Consider the following 9,151-nt stretch of genomic DNA (forward strand, 5'->3'; position numbering starts at 1 on the left):
AAACAACATCTATTACTGCAAAGCCCTTGATGACAGAGAAGTGATTTGCCACACCGTACATTCCTGGCTTGGGTCAGTGGAAGGAAGGACAGGAGAAGCCAAATGGGCCCAAGATGGTGTCAGTTATGCCAACAGTCATACAGTTATAACATGACAATTATCATGTTACTGAAAGCGTGCAGGATCTGGCTGCTTGCTGCTCGAAAGCCAATAAACAAGCCGAGTTGGCGGAAAGGAAAGTTTGCTTTATTTCAGATGCTGGCAACTGGGGGCGGGGGTGAGGGGCAGAAGTCTGTTCAAAGGCTGACTCCTCACGACTGGCAGCCAGTGGCAAGAGGTTTATAGACAGAAGTATAAGTGAAGTCATTCAGTCGTGTCCGACTTTTTGCAACCCCATGGACTGTAGCCTACCGGGCTCCTCCATCCATGGGATTTTGCAGGCAAGAGTACTTTATAGACAGAAGGAAGGGGCTGCATGCAGAAACAGCACAGTCAGCTCTGACAGTCATCTTCATGTTGGTCATCAGTGGTCTGGCCAGTGTCATCTTGATTGTTTTAGGGACAGTTAATCTTCAGTTCCAGGGCTGGTTTGTTTCCCTTTCTCTGAGGCCATTCTCGGAACTGTGGCAGCTCATGTGGTGGGCAGAGTGGGCACATTCTGACCATCATGCAGTTAACTTCTCCACCTGGGGTTTCAGTATCTATAAGACCGCACACAGGATATGACTCAGAAGATTACGTATAGCCACTGAGAAGGAACTAAAGACTCTTGGCTATGCTTAATGACTACATTATTACTATTTGGTCTCCTTTGTTTTTCACATGTTCTCATTTCTCTGGTTGAATTTTTGCTTTTTTTCCCCCAACTCACCACCAATGCATTTATTTGTTGGAGAAAGGGTCAGATCTTATTAGGTACTTTAAACTAGATACGACTAGAGACATAGATCTGCCTAATATCTGAGCGTTCACGATTGCACAGATAACCATATCCTGCACATGAGGCATCAGCATTAAACTGAGGAGCCTTTGACTTGACCAGGGTTGGGTGTGGGCGAGGAGGGGGAATACATTCTGAGCAGTCATACGATTTCCCATGTAGAATGTGCTGTCTTCTTAGACAAGTAGTGTTGAGAAAAACAAAGATAGACTCCTAGCCTGGACGTGGCGGCAGCCTGGTAAAAGGGGATCACATCCTATTTACAAAGAAAGAGCATGAAGCTCCCAGCTGAGCTGCGCAATGTGAGCAGGGGGTGACTCGAAGGGTGTGAGTTGGGGGTGGGACTCGAACTCATGAGCCTCTGCCCGTGCAACGTGGGCCTCCACAAGCCTGTCTCTGGCCCCATGCACGAGGGAGACTCGGGAAATCTGCAGAGTGAGGGGATTCGGCCCCTGTTCCCCAGCTCTACCCCACCTTCCCCGGGTCTAAGAGTGCCCAGTCCACTGGACGCAGCCTCACCCCCATCCAGTCCCTGCTTCTGGACAGACGCATGGGAAATATGGAAACTGATGCCTCGCCGTGCTAGAGCACCTGTAGATGATGCTGGGGTGGTCGTCTGACAGGTGCCCCAAGATGATCAGGCCTCACCTGCGGTGGCCAGGCTGAGACAGCGTGGTTTTGTTTTTTCAGGTGATTCTGCTTACTCCAGGGCAAACCACGCTCCTGACGACACCCGGCGGAAAAGCAGGCTGGCACCCCGGAAGAGCTGGCCCTGCACACTCAGGTACTTCCAGGGGTGGATCCAAGATTTGAACACTGGGGACTAAGGAGGGAGCCCAGCCCACAGTCCTTCATGGCCAAGAAATCACCAGCCAGCGGGAAGGAGGAGGTCAGCAGGCTCATCGCAATCCCCATCACGAATTTGGTGTCAGCCCGGATGGCCAGTGCCTGGCTGAACTGGGAACCTAGATTCTGGTCGTGCCCCAGCCCCACCGGGGCATCACGCATGCTGCCATCCACCAGGTAGGCACTGATGAAGTGGGCCAGCAGGTTACAGCCCCACAAGAAAATCTCCCAGGTGGTGGGGGCTTAAGCCCATAAAGAATCCCAGCAGGCCCTCTTCTTTGAAAATCTTCCCAATGGAGGTCAACACGCCACTGGACTTGGCCTCCCATCCCGCAAACTGGACCACGCAGCACGCTGAGATGACTTGCAGGGGGAAGGCCAGGATGCGCGACCACCCACGGCATCACCATCATGTAGGAGGTCTCCTTCAGCACCTTCTTCAGAGATGTCTTCATGTCATCCTTGTTGGAAACCTGCTGGATCTCCTCTGGTACCTTCTTCCTGCTGCCCTGGGTCACCATGGAGAGGGCGTTGGACGTCAGCCTGGGGGCTCAGGCTAGAAGCAGCCCTGTCTTTCCGTCCACTTGCATGATGTGCTTGACATGCAAGGTAGAGGACCTTCCTCCCGAGCACGTTGGTCCCAGTGGTGGAGGGCCTTGCCTCATGACCCACCTGGATGAGTAGCAGTCACACTCAGTGGTGACTGAGCACCATCACTCCTGCACCCAGCGCCACGAAAAGAGCCCCAGTGGTCAGGGCATTGTCCCCAGAGCCCAAGTCTCCAGATGCGCTGTCCACCCTTCAGGTGGAGGGCTGTGCTACAGGCTGAGGGTGGCATGGAGGTGCAGGCAGCAGATCCCTGAGCTCAGGCCTTGACTCCCGCCACCATCCCACAGCGAGCTCGGGCTTCAGCTCTGGCTCTTGCCATCCCCGTGGCACCACCTGGAGCTTAAACTTATTCTTTGACTAAGTTTTCCACAGACAAAAGGCAGGCAGAGGTGCTGGTGGGGCAAGGACCATACCATCCCGCTCCCTTTCAGTGATTATCCTGGCTCAAATAATCAGTTAAAGTCGCCAGTTGCCATCCCAGTCTTAAGTCTGAAATTTAAAAGCTACTTGCACAGAATGTTGAACAATCTGAAGCCTGGCTGTCTGGAACCCTTCCCAGGACTGACGTGCATTAACAGAGCTAACACATTTCTCACGCATAGCCCCACAGTCTTTACAGTTCAGTTCAGTCACTCAGTTGTGTCCGACTTTTTGCGACCCCATGAACTGCAGCACGCCAGGCTTCCTTGTCCATCACCAGCTCCCGGAGCTTGCTCAAACTCATGTCCATCGAGTCAGTGATGCCATCCAACCATCTCATCCTCTGTCCTCCCCTTCTCCTCCTACCTTCAATCTTTCTAAGACATTGGACAGGAAAACAAGTTGGACATGCTCATAAAATTTCTTGCTTTCACCTCTATCATGTCTGATCCTTAAATTCATTTTTATGATGGAGTATAGTAAGTATTTCTGTTTCTACAGCTTCAGGGGAGAAAAGACAGGTCCTCCCCATTTTTCTGAGGCTTGTTTTTATAGAAGTTGAGATTTTCATTCTTAGGGCCAGGCACTGGAATTTTGTTAGTTAATGCAGTGAGAAAGAGAAGGGTTGAGGAGGCCAAGTTCTAGAGCTAGAGAAAAAAAAATGTTTAATAACCATTATTTAACCATATTGGAATCTAGAGTATTTGGTTGTTTTCTGCAATATTTTAGTTTGAGGTCAGAAATATCTTCTTAGAAGATGGAGTTCTTATTTCTTGTTTTCCTCAGTATGTGTGAGTGTGTGTGTGTGTGTGTGTGTGTGTGTGTGTGTGTGTGTGTGTGTGTGTGTGTGTGTGTGTATGTCGGGGGCCAGGATGATTTTCAAGAAGAAAAGAGGAAGAAGATGCCTTCAACCCACTACCTTGAAAAGACAAACTTGGAGTACTTCCTCCCACCACAGGACTTTGCATATGCCATTCCCTCTGCCTGGAATACACTCCACCCTCTTGCCTGGCTGACCGTGTTGGGAAAAGCCCTATCTTCCCAGGGAATTTCCCTCATGCCAAGTAATTCTCTGTGATACCAACTAGAATTGTGCCCTAGAATTCAACTGCATTCTGACACTATCACCCCAGAGATATAATCAGATTCTACAGGTTAAGGGCTCAGCCTCATAAGACTGCCCCTCTCCACACACTTCAGAGGCTAGTCTGACCAGCCATCTATACATCAACACTTCCAATGACCTCCTCCTAGGGTTCGACCCATTTGTTAGAGTGGCTCACAGAACTCAAGGAAGCACTTACTTACCTTTAGTAGTTTATTAAAGGTCACAACAAAGGATACAGATGAACAGCCGGATGAAGAGACACACAGTGTGAGGTCTGGAAAGGTCTCGAGCACAGGAGCCTCTGCCCTGTGGCACTGGGATGTGCCATCCTCCCACAACAGGGATGCGTTGGCTCGTCTAGAAGCTCCCCAAAACCCATGCTCTGGGGATCTTTATGTGGACATAATCAATAACTAACCTCCATTTCAAGCCCTCTCCCCTGGAGAAGTTGGCATGGGGTGTGTGTGTGTGTGTGTGTGTGTGTGTGTGTGTGTGTGTGTGAAAATTCCAAGCTTATAATCATGGTTGGTCTTCCTGGTGACCAGCCCCCAGCCAGGATCCCAGCCCCCCAGCCCCACAAATGACTACAATAAAATGAAAGATGCTCCTAGTGTTCACTTCAGTCAGGAAATTACAAGCTTATAGGAACTCTGTGCCAGGAGCCAGGGGTGGATATCAGTATTGATATATAATTATTATCTCACAATGACCTTTTTCATCCTGAGTTTCAGCTTAAGCATCACATCCTCAAAAGACCTTCCTGATCCCACAGATGGAGCATCCTCCTTAGCTACACCCCTGCACAGTTCCATGAACCCCTTCTCCACAGCCCTGTTTACAGTCATACTCTAATATTTTCTTGTGATTTCTTAGCATCTCTTCCCTAGTTGGCTGCGTACTCCCTGAGAGCTGGCTGTGTCTCTTTCTCCTATTTTCACAGAACCTGGTGTTTGTTGAGTAGATGATGGGAAGATGCTGGAACATGGGATCTACCCTCACTCCCTGACCTCCTTGGGGTAGAGAGAAGGGTCCCAGGGAGTTGGCAGCCCTGCGTCCCTGGCTTGTCACAACCTTTCTTGTGACCTTTGCTTTATTTGGGGTCTTGCCGGGTCTTTGCTGCTGTGTGTGGGCTTTCTCTAGTGCCAGTGAGCCGGCTGTCGTGTGCAGGCTTCTCATTGTGGTGGCTTCTCTTGGTGAGCACAGGCTCTGGGGTACATGGGCTTCAGCAGTCGTGGACGAACGGGCTTAGTTGCTCTGCGGCATGTGGACTCTTCATGGACCAGGGATCAAACCCATGTCTCCTGCATTAGCAGATGGATCCTTAGCCACTGGACCACCAGGAAAGTCCTTCCTTGTGATCTTGAGCTACACAACTGTCTGTGTCTAAAGCATGTGCCCTCAAAGCCTACATTCAGTGTGGCAGGTTCAGGAGAACTGCAGTACCAACCTTGGCTCCAGGCAACACTCCGACAGCAACTCCTGCCACCTCTCAGCCTCAGTTTCCCCAGCTGCAATGACAAGGTGTTGAAGGAGGCCACAGGTCTCCCCGCTTCCTCCTGTTAGGACTTTCTGGTCTTCCTCAGCCCCAGGGCCCTGTCCCACAGCCCCTAGTCAGCATGTCTGCCCTGATGTCCTCTGTCTCCTCTGCTGGGTCTGGCCCAGCCATCTTTAGCCAGGACGTGGCACACATTTGAATTTTCACAAGCAGGAAGATGATGGGAAGGCCTGGGAAGAACTTGGCTTCCCACGCACCAGGCGCCATGCAAAAGGCTCTTGGTGCATGGCTTCACTCAGCTCACCATACCCAAGACGGGGTTATCTGGTGCTTCCTATTTTGCAGGGGAAAGGTAAACAGTGCGCCCAAGGTCTGCTGCTAGGAAGGGACAGAATCAGGGTCCCAGGATCCAGCAGCCCCTCTGCTGCTCGCTGCTCCATGCAGGACACCCCGGGCAAGTTCCCTTTCTCAGGGGCCCTCTGGAGCTTTCCCACAGAAACTCTATCTCGTTACCCTTACTTCCCCTAAGGGACCAGGAACTTTGATGAAACTCGACTTCAGTTGCTGATGTCTCCTCCCAACACCCTGCCAGGTCACAGGGTTCAGGGCTGAGACCCTCTGGGCAGCATTGGAGCGAGGGGTGGGGTGGGCGGGGGCAGTCTCTGGACTCAGCTGCTGCTTGTTGCTGGGATGGAGGGTAACACCCCCTGCTGACCCGATCTAGTGGGGGCAGGACCCAAGGATCTTAGGAGGAGAGAAAGTGGAAGTGCTTCATGATACATTTCAGTTCAATGCCATCCCTATTGGCTGGCCCACTGTGGGTTTACTGGGAAACCATGGTCAACACCACAGACCCAGACTCTGCCTTCCAGAAACCCTGGTGGAAAAAACCCAGAGAGTGAGGCTTATTCAAGCTGACCTTCCTGCAGCAACCTTGGGACCAAGGAAGGTCATTCAGAGGAAGTGATGCGAGCCAAGGGTGAGTGGGAAACGAAGTGGGAGGGCACGAAGGAGGATGCGCACTGAGGAACTGACAATAAAAAAAAGTGTCAAGTGGCAGCATGGGAGGCCCCGGAGCTTGGCCTCTGATCCAAAAGCTTTGGGGACAAGTCCCTGCTTGAGGGACATTGGAATGAAGAGTGATGTGCTGTGAACTGTATTTTAAGTTCCCAGAGGAGGTGTGGGACATGGCTTGGTAGGCACGGAGGGACACTCAGGGGGCTGCAGATGCTGGTGCTCCAAGGAGGCAGGAGGAAAGCCCTGTCTCGCTGGTTGGCAGACGGCAGGGGGAGGCAGAAGGAAGCGGGGTGGAGCCCAGAGAGCCTGGGTTAAGCCTCCCCATATGAACAGGGTTGCCTCCAGCTCTAGTCAGAGTCTCAGGGGCAGGGGGCTGGGGCCGTTGGAGTGGGAAGGGAGTGTACCAGCCTGTGCCAGACTTGCCTCCCAGCCCTGCTGTCTGGGAGCTGCTGATGGTGCCATTGTGCCCAGACTGCCTCTGGTTGACCCCTGATGTGGCTCCACTTCTGAACTTTCCCAGAATAATGAGGGCTTGAGTCCCAGGGAGGACCGGGCTGCCATCTCCACCCCCAGGTGGGGCTTTGGTTCCAGAGCGTGTGTGCTGTGTGCAACACAGAGCCTCTTCCACTTTCTTCTAAACAAGCCAGGGGCGGTGAATTATTAGGAGAGGATTCTTCTATCCTAGCAAGTGATTCCAGGCATGTGGGCCAGGGGGGTCCAGGGAGCAAAGTGAGACCTAGAGACCCCAGAGAGAGTGGAAAAGGGGTGGTGGGTCTCCTTCCACCTTTCCTGACACCCTGCCTGCTCTGAGCCCCTGAGGCTGCAGCTCCTCAGGCAGAAGTCTTCAGAAAACTCCGCCAAGGCTTCATTCCCGCTGCGGCCATCTTTTGAGCCTGAATCTCCAGTCCGACCTTAAGCTCCAGGTATACGTACAGCCCACCTGATGTCTCCCCTGATGTTCCCCTGAAGGTCTTCACACTCAGCACCTTCCCGAAACCCGTTCCTCCACGCTCCCCTCCGCAGTGAATGGCACCTCTGAAAGGCCAGGTGCCCAGGCCAGGGGTCTTCTTTCTCCCAGGACTCCGCCTCCTCTCTGCAGCTGCCACCTCGACCCAGGCGCCTTCAGTCTTGCCACTGGTCTTCAGTCTCTGCCACTGCCTCCAGCCTCACCTCTTCCTCAGCACCGTCCTGCCATCTGCCCTTTAAATGCTGCCTTCTGGACTTCTCTGGTGGTCCGGATTAAGAATCCATCCGCCTGCCAATTCAGAGGACATGGGTTTGATCCCTGGTTCAGGAAGATTCCACCTGCTGTGGAGTAACTATCCCCATGGCACTTGGGGTGAAGTCTGAGCTCCCAATGACTCAGCTCGTCTGGTCCCTGACAACTCTGCAATCTCATCTCTTGCCCTCCCTTTCCAGAACTCCCCCTTCAGCCACTTGGAAGCGCTTGTACTCCATTAATCCTGAAATACCCAGTTGCTACCCCAGGCCTTTTGCACCTGCTGGGAAAGCTCCTCACCATTTTCATGCAGGATCACCTCTATTCCCCCATCAGATCCCAGCCTTCACACTCCATTTCTAGGGAAGCCTTCCTGATGACCAAGTTGGTTAGGAGTGCCTCTCCTAGCAATGGTTCTTTCATTCAACAAATATTTACTGCTTGTTTAGGCTTCCCTGGTGGCTCAGACGGTAAAGCGTCTGCCTGCAATGTGGGAGACCTGGGTTCATTCCTGGGTCGGGAAGATCCCCTGGAGAAGGAAATGGCAATCCACTCCAGCACTCTTGCCTGGAAAATCCCATGGATGGAAGAGCCTGATAGGCTACAGTCCATGGGGTCGCAAAGACTCGGACACCACTGAGCGACTTCACTTTCACTAGATGAGCTAATCCCTGTCCCAGCCACTTCGAATACATCCAGAAACAATCCCAACCACCATCCATACCCCTAGTAGAGCTCACATTCAAATGGGGTTGGGGATGGGTGAGACAGACCATAAACAATACAGAGTGAATAAGCAATTGATCCAGTGTGGGTGAAGGCAATGGGTGCCATGCAGAAAATGGAGCAAGGGAAGCGGGAGGCAGAAGGGGGGTGGGGCGACTGCAGTCCTCACTGGAGATGGTAACCTTTGGGTGAAGACTTTGTCAGCAACCTCCAGCCAAAGACCACCAGGAAGACAGGAAAATTATCACCTTGGGTTTCTGACTCATAGTGAGGGACAGCGCCCTCCATGGGGAGCATGGGGACCGTGGGGCCACTCAGAGAGCCTTAGAAAGGCCTTACTCTAGGATTTGGACTTGGGTTAGATGATTTAGGAGGGCTCCAGGAACCAGGATTTTCCTATGGATTGGATGCTGTCAAGGGCTGCAGGGGCAATTCTATGACTGGGGATCTTAATGAACCTTAATGAGGACGGAAGACCAGACCCAGGCTACCGCTGTTATTAGCATGACACAAGTTTTCCTTATGAACTGTAGGGGGATGGCCGTAACAGATTACCACAAACTTGGTGGCTTAACAGAAATTAACTCTCACGGTTCCAGAGGCCAGAAGTTTGCTGTCAAGATGTTGGCAGGGTTGGTTCTTCTGGAGGCTCTGTTTCATGCCTCACTCCTTACTTCTGGTGGCTGATGGCAGCCCCTCGTGTTCCTGGGCTTCCAGATGCTCTTCACAAGTTTCCTCTGTGTCTTGATGTCTTTCCCTGTCTCTTACAAG

General features: G+C 52.2%; 1 pseudogene; it reads right to left on the bottom strand.

The window, feature by feature from the left end:
- Positions 1 to 224: 224 nt before the first annotated feature.
- On the bottom strand, positions 225 to 6,132 carry LOC121818841 (mitochondrial carrier homolog 1-like; annotated as a pseudogene).
- Between the last annotated feature and the right edge of the window lie 3,019 nt (positions 6,133 to 9,151).

This window comes from Ovis aries, chromosome 2 (genome assembly GCF_016772045.2).
Source record: "Ovis aries strain OAR_USU_Benz2616 breed Rambouillet chromosome 2, ARS-UI_Ramb_v3.0, whole genome shotgun sequence".
NCBI lineage: Eukaryota > Metazoa > Chordata > Mammalia > Artiodactyla > Bovidae > Ovis > Ovis aries.